General features: G+C 41.9%; 1 protein-coding gene across 13 annotated transcripts in view; it reads right to left on the bottom strand.

The window, feature by feature from the left end:
- The window catches only part of LOC123767372 (uncharacterized), a 648,238-nt gene that overhangs the window by 381,704 nt on the left and 253,003 nt on the right, over window positions 1–13,531 (bottom strand). The window contains exon 1 of one of the 13 annotated variants that reach the window (XM_069312929.1): window positions 2,470–2,587. The exons of the other annotated variants lie outside the window; for them this stretch is intronic. The gene's annotated coding sequence lies outside the window, so the exon portion shown is untranslated. Of the gene's footprint in view, window positions 1–2,469; window positions 2,588–13,531 lie in introns of those variants that run through there. 13 annotated transcript variants of the gene reach the window in all.

Genomic DNA, 13,531 nt, shown 5'->3' with positions numbered 1-13,531 from the left:
ACACACAAACACACACAGTACAAAGTACTCGAGAAAGGGAACTGAAAGCAAAAGGCTAGCATTCCGTAATGGAAATTACGAGGAGATAAGAAAATTCCTAACGGATGTAACATAGGAATCAGAGCTAAGGGGAAAGACGGCCCAAGACATGATGGAATACATCACACAGAAGTGCAAGGAGGCAACAGAGAAGTTTAACCCGGCCCAAAAGGTAAAAAATGAAATACAGATGAGAAACCCATGATTTAATCAGTGATGTAAGCTAGCTAAGCAACAAAGTAAAAGAGCGTGAAGAAACTATAGAAATAACAGGACACTTGAGAGCAGAGAAGGTTACCAGAGAGCCAGGAATGAATACGTCAGGGTGAGTAGAGAGGTAGAAAGGCAATATGAAAATTACATAGCAAGCAAGGCAAAGGCCCAATCCAAATTGCTGCACAGCTACATCAGGAGAAAGACAACAGTGAAGGAACAGGCAATGATACTGAGGATAGGGGCAGACAGATTCACTACAAACGACAAAGAAGTGTGCGAGGAACTCAATATGACATTCCAGGAAGTCTTCACATTTGAGCAAGGAGAAGTTCCAGAGATAAGAGAAGGCATAATTAACCAGGCACCACTAGAGGAATTTGAGATTACCAGTGTTGACGTAAGGAAGCTTTTGCTAGAGTTGGATGTGACAAAGACTATAGGCCCGGATGGAATATCGCCATGGATACTAAAGGAAGGAGCAGAAGCACTGTGCCTGCCACTCTCCATGGTGTATAACAAATCATTGGCAACAGGTGAACTGCCAGAAATTTGGAAGGAGGCAAACGTAGTCCCGATATACAAGAAGGGGGGATAGACAGGAGGCACTGAACTACAGGCCAGTGTCCCTAGCTTACATACCATGAAAGCTAATGGAGAAAATTTTGCGAAAAAAGCTAGTGTTGAATAAGGGAGTACCTAAGTAACAGAAGGCAGCAAGTCACTGTGAGGGGTGAGGTCTCAGATTAGCGAGACGTCACCAGTGGGGGCCCGCAGGGTTCAGTCCTTGGACCCATACTGTTTCTGATATATGTAAATGATCTTCCAGATGGTATAGAATTATTCATCTCATTGTTTGCTGATGATGGAAAAATTATGAGGAGGATTAAGACGGAGGAAGACAGTATGAGACTACAAGATGACCTAGACAGACTGCATGAATGGTCCAACAAATAGCTACTAAAGTTCAACCCGAGTAAATGTAAGGTAATGAAATTAGGTAGTGGAAACAGGAGGCCAGACACAGGATACAGAATGGGAGATGAAGTCCTTCATGAAACGGAGAGAGAGAAGGATCTTGGAGTTGTTATAACACCAACCCTGTCTCCTGAAGCCCACATAAAAAGAATAACATCTGTGGCATATGCGAGGCTAGCCAACATCACAACAGCCTTCAGGAACCTGTGCAAGGAATCGTTCAGAACCTTGTATTCCACATATGTAAGACCAATCCTGGAGTATGCGGCCCCAGCATGGAACCCGTACCTTGTCAAGTACAAGGCGAAGCTTGAAAAAGTTCAGAGATATGCCACTAGGCTAGTACCAGAACTAAGAGGCATGAATTACGAAGAAATGCTGCGAGAAATGCACTTCACGACACTAGAAGACAGAAGAGTAAGGGGAGGCATGATCACTACCTACAAATTTCTCAGAGGAATTAACAGGGTAGATAAAGATAAACTGTTTAACACACGTGGTACGCGAACAAGGGGACACAGGTGGAAACCGAGTACCCAAATGAGCCACAGAGACGTTAGAAAGAACTTTTTCAGTGTCAGAGTAGTTAACAGGTGGAATGCATTAGGCAGTGATATGGTGGAGGCTGACTCCATACACAGTTTCAAATGTAGATATGATAGAGCCCAGTAGGCTCAGGAATCTGTACATCAGTTGATTGACAGTTGAGAGGCGCGACCAAAGAGCCAGAGCTCAATCCCTGCAAGCACAAATAGGTGAGTACACACACACACCCAGGAAGCAGCTCGTAGCAGCTGTTTAACTCCCAGGTACCTATTTACTGGTAGATGAACAGGTTCATCAGGGTGAAACAAAACTCTGCCCATTTGTTCTAGCCGCCGTTGGGGATCGATCCTCGGACCCTCTGACTACGAATCCCGAGCGCTGTCCAATCAGCCGTCAGGCTTGGTGGCTGTGCAAGAATGTCAGCACACCAATGTATTCTTCTCGACCCAATGTACGTTCTTGTAAATAAGTAAAGAAGGCGGCGAGTGTCTACACTATTACAAGGAACAGGTTAAGACACCACGGAGCCATAACTTCCCCCTCTACTCACCAAGAAACTTAAGGCTAGCGAGATATACAATATTGTAATAAACAAACTTAATACCAGTATTTAATTCAGTCCGGGGGTTTAAATAGATGTAAAGTGTGGCTGCACTTAATATACTCTACACCTGCTTGAATCACTTTACATACCTTGAACAATGTTAAGAAATTGAGGAAACAACCTAAGTCAGGTAAAATATAAGGGCGAAATTGTGTAGATACACCAGGTGACCATCCACCCCCGTCAGCTGTCTCCATGGCACTGAAGTTTAAACCCAACTGTGAGGCGGTTATACAACACCCTCACCTCAACATTGCTGCCACATGTACAGACTGACTTTCACTAGAACATAACCTTCCAAAACTCTACTAGCTACTAACCAAGCAGTCACCTACTTGAATAAGAACCATTATACAAAAATATTCCCCGGAGTCAGTATTTAATAAAGTAAAGCACTTGTTGGACGCAATACTCCGCTAACATCAGGGAGAGCTGGCAACGCCGTTGTACCTCCTCCCACCCTCCACCGAGATCCCCAGATTATGCTCGCTCCCGGGCGAAAACCATTAGCTAGGCTGCCTATAATCCTATCCCTTTATCATCATAAATATTACAATAATTCTTGAATCCAATTAATCATATTTATATACAATTCAGAACTCTTAGTGGGAGACTAATGCAAATTATTACACTTAACGATTAAAGTCTCCTTTACACCCCTTATTCCCTCTAAATAGACCTACACAATTATAAAGCGAGTTACATACCATTTCACATTATTCTCAGAGTTCTCGTTCAAATTACCATAATTAAGCCCTGAAGCTTAGGTTTAACAGTCTCACATACAACGTAAACACCTGCCCGAAACGCTGCGCGTACTAGTGGCTTTACAAGAATGTAATTACTATGCTATGTATCCTCACAATCCCAATGTACCTTCTTGTGTGTGTATATTATTATTATTATTATTATTATTATAATATATATATATATATATATATATATATATATATATATATATATATATATATATATATATATATATATATATAAATAAATAAATAAATATATATATATATATATGCAACTGCCTCAATAATCTATATGTACTTACACACACTCTCCAAAAATAGTCAAGATGGTAAATGATTCACCCTAGAATACTTGCCTTTATTTACCTATAAGCTAGTATGCAAATTAATTTCTGCAAATTACGCTAACTTCAGTTACCTTGCGAAACTGACGTAAAGATGAACGAAACCTTTAGAGCTTTCATCAATTACCGTGGCTTAGTTTACTTCATTAACAACAATTATTTGTCACATGGGTCTGACAATAACATGTTTTCACTCAATATCTTTATTATGCACCCCATACCCATGCCATGGGCGATGGTGGACAGGTTACAGACACACATAATTGGTTCAGCAACTGGACCCCATAGTTCGGTAACACATTGGACCGAGAACTACTCCACAGCATTTCAAAGGTAATAAACAGTTTAATAGTGACTAAGCCGATATAATCGTGGAAAGATGTACAGGTTTCGTCAGTCACGCCTTCTGGCCCCAGAGGATGGTAGGAGAATGAGGAGCTCGACTAGACGATTCCCGCGAATCCTTCCTACAAACATAACGTCACATTTTGACATATACCTTACCTGCGGCCAAAAATTGTCGTACTAGAAAATGGAAGCGGCTCGTGAAAATGACATACTGACCGGTTTTCTGTTTTGGGTCATCTGGTAGGTTAGGATAAGGGCACCTTAGTACGACAGTTATTTGAGGTTGGGAAACTTTAGGAGGACGGGCTGGATAATAAGGGTAGAGTAGGAGGCAACTCAGTAGATCTCTCACCGTTTGACCACCTGAGTTACACTGCAGGGGTTAAGCCAGTCTACCTGGTTGGCACTGCCAGGTGGCCCGTGTGCCCAGCTGGGTGCCCACCGGGCCTCTACAGTGCTGTCCTGGGTGACCCTGGTGCTCTCCCTCCTCCCTGGCACTGCCCACCTCACTGCTACCCGTCTCACTCGAAACTTACACCGTCACTTAACATGAATGTCACTGCTAGCTCTGTCTGCTACACTTAAGTTGGCTGATCATGGGTCATTGCACGACTAAGATCTGCTCTCACAAAATTACGTAATAAGATTTAATTCTTCACTGTTCCAACCACTTGGACTGGACGGTAGAGCGACGGTCTCCATGCTTGTCGGCGTTCAATCCCCGACCGTTCAAGTGGGTGGGCACCATTCCTTTCCTCCGTCCCATCCCAAATCCTTATCCTGACCCCTTCCCAGTGCTATATAGTCGTAATGGCTTGGCGCTTTCCCCCTGATAATTCCCTCACTGACAAATGTTAGGACACCCTCGTTGTGTTCACTGCGCTGGTTTTGTCCTCTGACCTCCACCTGGTTGGCACTGACCTCGCCGCCATTAATATATATATATATATATATATATATATATATATATATATATATATATATATATATATAAAAGTTAATTTAGTTCATTTATTATGCACCCCATACTCATCTTGTGGGCGGTTGTGGAAAGGGTTACAGAGGCACATAATGGGCTCAGGAACTGAACCCCACAATTCATTTAGCTAAGCAAGTTACAATCTTGATGAGCTAGTTACAAAATTCAATATAAGTCGTCACATCAACAATGAGTTCGAGATCGACCACAAGTACAGGTTCTAAATTAAGCAACTGACATATGTGGAGAGCTAGAGTCACAATTTATATGTTTGTCCTGCACACCGCCCCCCATCCAGTGGGCAGCGGTGGATAGGTTACAATCACTCTTAGTTACTACCTACAGTTAGCAAACTGGGAATATTTGGCTAAAATTTCTAGTAGCAGATCATTTTGAATTAAATATTTACACAAGTCTTGAACATTTGTTATAGAATTGTCTCTGAATTCACGTGTCTTTTCGCACTCCATCACATAGTGACGGAGGGTGTGCGAATAATTTTGTTGACACAGTTTACATTTGCTCATTATCAGCAGATAATGAGAATACCCAGAGATACTTGTAACCGAGTCTAAGCCGAGCAGTAGATTCAGATTCAGATTCAGATGTTTATTCAGGTAAGGTATATACATACAAGTGATGTTACATTAATGGATTGATATATAGATAGAGCTAGTACATACAATGCCTAAAGCCACTATTACGCAATGCGTTTCGGGCAAGAAAAAACATTAATATCTAGAACTTAATACTAACTGAGCATAAAGAATAAAAGATGTTGAGAACAAATACAAATAAAGATAAAAAAAAAGGGGGAACATGACTGAAAAAGCAGCACAAATACAATAGGTTGACAAACAGTGTTGATTAAAAAAAAGAAAAAAAAAAAGAAAATAACAGACATGGGTTGACAATAAAGGAGTGAGGTAGATTACAGGGAATTTATTAGGTAGTGTTTAGTTTTTATCTTAAACTGGTTGAGAGAGGTACAGTCTTTAACATGGTTGGGAAGGTCATTCCACATTCTGGGCCCCTTGATTTGCAGAGCATTTCTAGTTTGATTAAGACGTACTCTAGGAATATCAAAACTGTATTTATTTCTGGTGTGGTGCTCATGGGTTCTGTTACAACCTTCTATGAAGCTTTTAAGATCAGGATTGGCATTATAGTTTAGCGTTTTATATATGTATAATACACATGAGAGAATGTGCAGTGACTTAATATCTAACATATTAAGAGATTTGAGTAGGGGTACCGAGTGATGTCTGGGGCCAGAGTTGGATATTGTTCTAATAGCGGCTTTGTGTTGGGTAATTAGAGGACGTAAGTGATTTTGGGTAGTAGAACCCCAAGCACAAATACCATAGTTGAGATAAGGATAGATAAGGGAGTAATAGAGAGTCACCAGAGCAGGGCGTGGTACATAATATCTGATCTTAGAAAGAATGCCCACAGTTTTTGAAACTTTTTTTGATATATTTAGAATGTGTCCCTGGAAATTCAGCTTGTGGTCAATGAGAATGCCAAGGAATTTGCCATCTAATTTGTTACAAATTTGGGTATTGTTTATTTTGAGATTTATAAGACTAGAGGATTTATTGCCAAACAGAATATAGAAGGTTTTGTCAATGTTAAGGGTGAGTTTGTTGGCAGTTAGCCAAAGATGGACTTTATTTAGCTCAGTATTTACTGTGGCATTTAGAGCAAGAGGGTCAGGACTGGAGTAAATGAAGGTTGTGTCGTCAGCAAATAGAATTGGTTTGAGGTGTTGGGAGGCATTTGGAAGGTCATTAATGTAGATGAGAAAGAGGAGAGGGCCAAGTATGCTGCCCTGAGGAACACCAATGTTGATGGGTAGGGTGGGAGAAATTGTATTATTCACAGAAACATATTGGAGCCTGTCAGTAAGGTAGGACTCGAGGTATTGTAGGGAGTGTCCTCTGACTCCATAATGATGTAGTTTAAGAAGAAGGTTTTGGTGGTTGACAGTATCAAAAGCTTTACGCAGGTCCACAAATAACCCAACAGGGAGCTCCTTTTTATCAAGAGCTGTATGAATCGAGTTAAGCATACTAATAAGTGCATCGTTAGTGCTTTTTTTGGGTCTGAAGCCATATTGGCAAGGGCTAAGTATATTGAGTTTGGCTAGATATGAGTAAAGCTGCTTGTATATAAGTTTTTCAAAAATTTTTGACAAGTTTGGCAGGATTGATATAGGTCTGTAGTTGTTAACATCTGTGGGGTCACCACATTTGTGGACAGGCGTTACTCTCGCTTTTTTTAGAATATCTGGAAAGGTTTGGAGTTCAAGTGACTTGTTGAAGAGCAAAGCAATAGCAGGGGCTAAAGATCTGGAGGCTTTTTTGTAAATTAAAGTTGGTATCTCCTCAAGGGCACCAGACTTGGTTTTAAGGGAAAGGATTATCTCATTGACGTCAGTGGAGTTAATAGGCTTTAGGTACAGAGACTGTGGATAGTTACCTGTAAGATAGTCCTTAACGTCAGTACTGGAAGATGGAATATCATTTGCAAGGGATGAACCAATGGAAGAGAAGAACCTATTGAACTCAATAGCAGAATCAGAGGCTGAAAGCTGACCATCGTTATTAGACAGGAGAGTCGGTTTGTTATTTAAAGATTTCTTTGATCCCAATATTTGTGAAATTGTGCTCCAAGTTTGTTTAATGTTGCTCTTTATTTGAGTAAATTTATCTTCGTAGTAATTAGTTTTGGCTCGTCTAATTATCTTAGTTAGCAATAATGAGTAATTCTTTGAGAATTCTTTGGAGACAATTCCTAACCTATACTTCTTCTCAAGGTCGTGTTTTTTGTTAATGGATTTCAGTATTCCCTTTGTAAGCCAAGGATTGTTAAGCCTTTTGCTTGTGACTTGTTTTGTAAGCCTAGGACAGTGGGTGTTATAAAGGCTAAGAGTTGTTTGTAGAAAAGATTGCACTGCTAGGTTGATGTCCCCTATGTTACCTAATTCGGACTCCCAGTTGACATTATCAGCAGCAGTTATAAAATTGTTTATAGCAGTTTCATTGTGCAGCCTAAAGCTTAACTCCCTTGTTTCTAGAGGTGGTTTGCTAATGTTAGTTAAGAGAAATGTGGGGTAGTGGTCTGTAGTGCTATCGGTGATTATACCTGAAGTAAGCGGAGAGGTTATGTTGGTCCAGATGTGATCTAGAGTCGTGGCAGTGCTATCAGTGATTCTAGTAGGTCTAGTGATTAAGGGTATGAGGAGGCAGGAATTCATACAGTTGAGGAAGCTAACAGCAGTAGGGTGTTCTGGCTCGCAGAGGTCAATATTAAAGTCCCCTGCGATAATTAGGTGGTTTTTGTTCAGTCTGTTATCAAGTATTAGATTTCTAAGGTTTGAGTTGAATACAGACACATCAGTGTTGGGAATTCTATAGACTGCACCCACAGACAGGACAGACTCGGCACCCTTGACTCTGAAGCTGGCGAAGATATACTCCCCATAGAAGTCTCTAGTTCTAATTTCTTTTAGGCATGTTAGTTCTTGGTGGTAGTAAAGAGCAGTGCCACCACCTCTCTGAAGTTGACGACAGTTGTGAATTGCTGAGTAGTTAGGCATGTTAAAGAGTTGAGTAGTATCCTCTTTCAACCATGTTTCAGTAAGTATAATAAAAGAGAATTTGTTGCCAATAGTTTCAATCAAGGCACTAACATCATCGAAGTGTTTACCTAGGGATCTAACGTTCAAATTGATTACAGAGATATTGTGATTATGAGTTAATACATTGTTTACATCATGTGCTGCAAAATATCTGCAATTTAGATCATTAAAGTGATTATTGTCATAGATAGTGGATAAGAGGTTAAGTTCTGGGTCTATACTTGACTGCATAAAAGAAGCTGATAGTAGAATCAGAAATAAGTAGAAAAAAGCTATAAAATAGGGAAAAATATATACACAATACTGTACAAAACAAACACAAAAGGGGCTTACAGGGGTACAATGGAGTAAGGGAGTATGGCTAGGCTAGGCAACCTAGGCAATTAATGAGATTAAAGAAAAAACATGTAAACATGGACTATACAAAACACAAGATATGGAAATACAAAACAAAAAATATAAGCAAGACTAAGCAATACAAAAAAACAAAAAAACAAATTGAGCAAAAATGAGGTAGATTGCTTACGAGTACTCACAGGTACACTGTAAGTAACAATTTGCAATTTGAGATGCAGGCAAAGCCAGGGGTACAATGGAGTAAGGGAGCATGGCGAGGCTAGGCAACCTAGGTAATAAATGAAATCAAAGAAAAGTTGAATAATAAACATAGGCAAATTTAAGCTAATGATTAATAACTATAGATAGTTCAGTAATGACTGTATAATTAAAAAGACCTGAAGAACTACTTAATAACTCAATTAAATAATTTCGGTAAATGACTAGATAAGAGTAAGTTAAAAATTAAGTCAGAAAATGAACCAAGGAGACTTAGGATACCTAGCCCCACTAGTTGACAGGGGGTTAATTAAGTTAATTCATTGGGAGTGATAGTAGGGTAGTAGGAGTAGTAGTAGGATAGGGTAGGATAGGAGTAGTAACATCTAGATGTCTGCTGATTTTATTGGATGATCCATAGATGTGTGGCTCCTCTTGCATGATAGTATGATGATAGATGGAATTACTGGTGTCAATTTCACTTTGCCTCAGATCTACAAGATCTTGTTGAAGTTCTCGGTGTACTGCTGCTCTCAGATTGCTCATTGACAATCCAAGGTTACACTCAATTTCTCTTTTAAAGGCAGATTCTTTGGCTAACTCATCAGCTCTATCATGCATTCGGAGGCCAACATGAAATGGACTTAGTTATCACCATTAATAATTTTGTTGTATTTGTGTCTAGCTTCAGACACGAGCATGTTACAGTTATGTCTTATACGAGTTGAGAGCAATTAAGGATGATAAGGAGTCAAAAATTAATATATCAAGTTTGGAGACTTTTACACATTTCAGCGCAAGGATCAAGGCAAATAGTTCGGTCTGAAGGGTAGAGGCCCAGTTGTTTATACGGACTCCCCACTCAAAGTACAAGCCATCGCCCATTGTCAGGACAACTGCACTTCCAGCTGCACCCGTGGTGCGGTGTGTTTACTAGTTGTGTTTTGTGTTTTGCGGGGGTTGAGCTTTGCTCTTTGGGCCCGCCTCTCAACTGTCAATCAACTGTTTACTACTTTTTTTTTTTTTTCCACACCACACACACACACCCCAGGAAACAGCCCGTGACAGCTGACTAACTCCCAGGTACCTATTTACTGCTAGGTAACAGGGGCACTTAGGGTGAAAGAAACTTTGCCCATTTGTTTCTGCCTCGTGCGGGAATCGAACCCGCGCCACATAATTACGAATCCTGCGCGCTATCCACCAGGCTACGAGGCCCCCATCGAGGTGTAGGGATCCATCAGTGTATATGATTTCAGAGAATGCTCTGTGGACAGACCATCAAGCTTAGCCTCAAGATGAAGCTTGGGTTGATCTCTAATTTGCTTCTTGGGTGGAAAGGGAGGGATTAAAATTGGAAAGGGTGTAATCTATCTTCAATAAAGAAATTCCAGAGGACTTCTGGCCAAGGGTTAGAGCTAGCCTAACCATCTTTATACCAATTTGACAGTTAATTTCAGTAACACGACCAACAACGCTCGGGTTATCCTCAAGGCTTCGTTGTGCACAGCCACTCTTGCAAGTCAATAACGGTGCCAGGGGCCAGATTCACGAAAGCACTTACGCAAGCACTTACGAACGTGTACATCTTTCCTCAATCTTTGACGGCTTTGGTTACATTTATTAAACAGTTTACAAGCATGAAAACTTGCCAATCAACTGTTGTTATTGTTACAAACATCCTCCTGGTGCTTCGGAGCTCATCAACTGTTTAACAATTGTAAACAAAGCCGCCAAAGATTGAGAAAAGATGTACAGGTTCGTAAGTGCTTTCGTGAATCTGGCTCCAGACCATCAGCCAACGTTAAGCTGCACCCCAACTCCTGCTATTTTTCACTAACTGACGTTATGCACCTCCCTAAGGTGAACAACCCGTCCTCTTAAAAATAACGTCAATTTTCGCTCGTATGCGCACTATGGCCAAATTTGGACGTAATTTGAAATGAAATCGACTCGCAAAAGTGACGTACTGTTCCGTTTTCTGTTTGAGTCGTCCGGCTTACTCGGCAAGCTTAGAAAAGGAAACTTTCCATTAACGTCTTTCATACCATTTCGAAACTTTATGAGAATTTCCTGCCCACCTAACCTATCAGAGGACCCTTAACTTATTGTTGTTGAAAAAAAAAATCCCAAATTGATTTTATTTTTTTTTCATTTTCAAATTACGTCTATATTCGGCCATACGGGCAAACGGCCAAAAGCGACGTTCTTTTTAAGAGGACGGGTTGGGTTCACATGGTTTCTCCTCAGTCCGTCCTCCTACGGCTACAAAACGTCAAGAAAACGGTTAATTTAAAGTGTCCTCTCCTAACGTACTAGACTAAGCCAGAGGACCCAAAACAAAAAACGGGACAGTACATCACTTACGCGAGCCACTTCCATTTTCTAGTACGACAATTTTTGGCCTTATGTAACTCGAAAGAGCGAAAAGCGACGCTCTTTGTAAGAGGACAGGTTCTCCTAGCGTCTCCTCAGAGGTCCGCTGCTCTCTATATGACTAGACTTGGTGCACGTGTGCGAATTTCTGTAAAAAATATGGAACAAATCATGGTACGTCCTGCCGCGGTGGCTGACGGGGAAACAGTGAGCTGGCCCGCACCAATGAGACGTCTCGCTGCCCACCTCGGAGGTAACGTGACACCGGGGGTTACCTGTTGATTGGTCCTTGCTTTCAAATTGCAGCCAATCATATCCTTCCTTCACAGCGTCATCGCCTGGCGCGGGAAACTCCGCTCAAGGCGACACCACGACCATCATATTGGGGAAAACGGAAGATAGGCTAACCCTTCCTGAATTCCTTAAAACTTAAATTTCTTCTAAACCGTTCAACTTGCACGCTGCCTGTTTGAACTGAAATGATCTCTGGGTCGACAAGTATGTATATCTTGAGGTTATCTTGAGATGATTTCCGGGCTTTTTAGTGTCCCCGCGGCCCGGTCCTCGACCAGGCCTCCACCCCCAGAAAGCAGCCCGTGACAGCTGACTAACACCCAGGTACCTATTCTACTGTAGGTAACAGGGGCATAGGGTGAAAAACTTAGCCCATTGTTTCTCGCCGGCGCCTGGGATCGAACCCAGGACCACAAGATCACACGTCCGGCGTGCTGTCCGCTCGGCCGACGCGGCTCCCTAAATGTACATGTAATGGGAAAAATGATTCTGGCGCAAGAAAAGCTAGGAACGAGTCGGCACTCTTAACAATACGTAAATGGTTATTGATTCTCTTTATATCTAGAGCTGGATACAGCAGCAATTGTTCCAACAGCGACTATTTCCCCTTTTTGGCTCTTGCATTTCTAGGTGTGTCTAGAGAAACCCTGATTACCCTAACAGGCTTCCTGTCCTGACTATGGGGAAACCATATTTGTAATTTCCCTTGCAATGACATTTACATATTTTAACTTTAATGGCGAGTCTGTCTGTCTGTCTGGCCACTTCTGATAAATGTGGTTTGGTGTGTTTTGGCGTGTCTGCTTTATTATGCTCCCCTCTCTCCTCTCTCCCCTCTCTCCTCTCTCTCCTCTCCCCTCTCTCTCCTCTCCCCTATCTATTTTTTCATTTAATTTAACTTCTGTTTCACTCTCGTATGTTTTGTTTAATTACACTTGGCTCTCGCTGGAGGTTGTTTGTCTTCTTTCCTCCAAGTTGGCTGTGACTTACACTTTGAGCCGGGACACATCAAGCAGCCGCTGACGAAACCTCTACATCTTTCAACAATCATGGTGGCTTTGTTTACATCTATTAAACAGTTTATGAGCTTCGAAACTTTACAGTCCAAGATGATTATTGTTGTAAACAACGTCAATAGTGATTTAGAGCTCAAACTGCTTAATAAATGTAAACAAATCCACCAAGATTGTTGAAAGATGTACAGGTTTCGCAAGAGAATGCTTCAATGGCTGATGAATTCTGGCCCCGTCCTCCAATTGTGATTGACATTCAGGTCGTCATAGAGGCTTCGTCAGTGTCAGCCCTCCAGTGTGAGTGGAGACTGAGGCTTCGTCAGTGTCAGCCCTCCAGTGTGAGTGGAGACTGAGGCTTCGTCAGTGTCAGCCCTCCAGTGTGAGTGAACACTGAGGCTTCGTCAGTGTCAGCCCTCCAGTGTGAGTGAACACTGAGGCTTCGTCAGTGTCAGCCCTCCAGTGTGAGTGGAGACTGAGGCTTCGTCAGTGTCAGCCCTCCAGTGTGAGTGGAGACTGAGGCTTCGTCAGTGTCAGCCCTCCAGTGTGAGTGAACACTGAGGCTTCGTCAGTGTCAGCCCTCCAGTGTGAGTGAACACTGAGGCTTCGTCAGTGTCAGCCCTCCAGTGTGAGTGAACACTGAGGCTTCGTCAGTGTCAGCCCTCCAGTGTGAGTGAACACTGAGGCTTCGTCAGTGTCAGCCCTCCAGTGTGAGGGAACACTGAGGCTTCGTCAGTGTCAGCCCTCCAGTGTGAGTGAACACTGAGGCTTCGTCAGTGTCAGCCCTCCAGTGTGAGTGAACACTGAGGCTTCGTCAGTGTCAGCCCTCCAGTGTGAGTGAACACTGAGG

The sequence above is a fragment of the Procambarus clarkii genome, chromosome 74, assembly GCF_040958095.1.
Source record: "Procambarus clarkii isolate CNS0578487 chromosome 74, FALCON_Pclarkii_2.0, whole genome shotgun sequence".
Lineage (NCBI taxonomy): Eukaryota > Metazoa > Arthropoda > Malacostraca > Decapoda > Cambaridae > Procambarus > Procambarus clarkii.
This window is presented reverse-complemented; position numbering and strand designations above follow the sequence as displayed.